The sequence below is a fragment of the Gekko japonicus genome, unplaced genomic scaffold (genome assembly GCF_001447785.1).
Source record: "Gekko japonicus isolate JY-2015 unplaced genomic scaffold, Gekko_japonicus_V1.1 scaffold4079, whole genome shotgun sequence".
Lineage (NCBI taxonomy): Eukaryota > Metazoa > Chordata > Lepidosauria > Squamata > Gekkonidae > Gekko > Gekko japonicus.
Genome location: NW_015171016.1, coordinates 74,570 through 76,648, shown reverse-complemented (window position 1 = coordinate 76,648; position 2,079 = coordinate 74,570). Strand labels below are relative to the sequence as shown.

The window sequence follows — 2,079 nt, the reverse complement described above, 5'->3', positions numbered from 1 at the left end:
CAGCAGTTCGAGACCCGAGTGTGCCGCATGACGGAGTGAGCTCCCGTCTCTAGTTCCAGCTCCTGCCAACCTAGCAGTTCGAGAGCAAGAAACTGCAAGTAGATAAATAGGGACCACTTCGGTGGGAAGGGAACAGCGTTCCATGCGCCTTGGTGTTGAGTCATGCCGGCCACGTGACCACGGAAACGTCTTCGGACAGCGCTGGCTCTTCGGCTTGGAAACGGAGATGAGCACCGGACTCGACTGGCTTTCGAGCAAGGGAACCTTTACCTAGTCATTATACTGGATGAACCGATGATCGTTGTTCGTTGCGTGTAATGACTCTAGATCCCTGTTTTATGATGCTAGCACCACGGTGCACTTTATCAGATGGGGGCAAGCAAATAGCAGACATTAATTTACCCCCCCAAAAAAGGGTTTTCTTTTTGCGGTGTGTCTTTGACGCTTTCCCTCCCGCCGCGAAGTTTGCAGAGGAGCCCTAAAGGAATCGCTTCCAGATGAAAGGTTAGCCCTGCTGTAATCCCCCCCCCTCCTCGCTGCGCCAGGAGCGGCGAGAGACTGCGGCGAGCGGAGCCCCAGAGGCAGCCGGGGCTATGCGGCGCTCCCCGTAACAAAGGACTGAGTATGTATATGTCTTTTTATATATATCTATATATTTGGTGCCTGTCCATGGAGGGGCAATCGGGGACTCGCTCGTTGCCTGCATTTGCACCTGACCTTCCCTCCCCTCCACCTCTGCTTCCCCGCCCGTGCATCGCGTCTGGAGCTCCGTATCCAGAGAGAGAGCTTTGCAGAGATGCATAGAAAAGCGCAGGGAGACCCAGACGGCGGGGATGCACCTGCGAAGGGTCACACCTGCGACTGCAGGCAGGTCTCTCTCTCAATGTGCGGCAATGGGAATTCAGTAATTCTTTGGACATGTTATAACGTTGTATATACTCAGGAACTATTTACAGGATGTGAATGTAATGGGAAGAATCATTGTTCACTGTTTGAAACGTTAGAATTGTTAAGAATTGAAAATAATAATTAAAAAACCCATTAAAAAAAGGCCAAAAAAAAGTGCAGGAAGGATGAAATGTGGCTATAAATCAAGGGGGGGAAAAAGGTGGGTGGGGTGGGTGGGGTCCCCGCCAATGCTCCCTCTAAGCAGTGGAGTCTTGTGAGCAAAAATTCTACTTTTGTGAGCAACTGGCAATTCAAGTGGTGAGCGAGCCATTTGGCTGCTGCTTCAATTAGTTTGCCTCTGGAGCCATCCCTTCCTGAGCTATGGCAAAAAACCCGTGAGCTGGAGGCTAAAAAACTTGGAGCTCGCTCCCACTGATTCGGCTTAGAGGGAGCACTGGACTCCCCGCTAAATTAATGGGGAAACACCCCCCCCTCCTTCCCGCTGCTCCCGACCAATGCTCCCTCTAAGCTGTGGAGTCCTGGGAGCAAGAATTCTACCTTGTGAGCCTACTGGCATTGCCGTCGTGAGCCAGCGATTTGGCTGCTGTATAAATTAGTATGCTCCGGAGTCCTCCTTCCTGAGCTGAGGCAAGAAGGTGTGAGCCGGAGGCTAAAAAAACCTGGGAGCTCGCTCACACTGACTCGGCTTAGAGGGAACACCGCTCCCGACCAGTGTCCCCTCTAAGCTGAGTTAGTGTGAGCTAGCTCACAGTTTCTTAGCCCCCGGCTCACACATTTTTGTCCTGGCTCAGGAAGGATGTGTTAGCTGGAGGCTAAAAAAAACTGGGAGCTCGCTCACACTGACTCGGCTTAGAGGGAACACCGCTCCCGACCAGTGTCCCCTCTAAGCTGAGTTAGTGTGAGCTAGCTCACAGTTTCTTAGCCCCCGGCTCACACATTTTTGTCCTGGCTCAGGAAGGATGGCTCCAGATCAAACTAATTTATGCAGTAGTCAAATTGCTTGCTCACAACTTTAATGCCAGTAGCTCACAAAAAAGAATTCTTGCTCACAAGACTCCACAGCTTAGAGGGAGCATTGCTCCCGACACCCATCAGGGTGTGTTTTTGCATCATGTCAGATGGTTTGTTTTTGGGTGCCTTCTCCATCCTCTTGCGGCCCCCTGGGCGCTT

The 2,079-nt window shown here is 51.8% G+C and overlaps 1 protein-coding gene across 1 annotated transcript in view; it reads left to right on the top strand.

Annotated features, from left to right (window-relative positions):
- Positions 1-540: 540 nt before the first annotated feature.
- Positions 541-2,079, top strand: part of LOC107116996 (zinc finger BED domain-containing protein 1-like) — a 15,404-nt gene continuing 13,865 nt past the window's right edge. The window contains exon 1 of the mRNA XM_015419030.1: positions 541-622. The gene's annotated coding sequence lies outside the window, so the exon portion shown is untranslated. The remainder of the gene's footprint in view (positions 623-2,079) is intronic.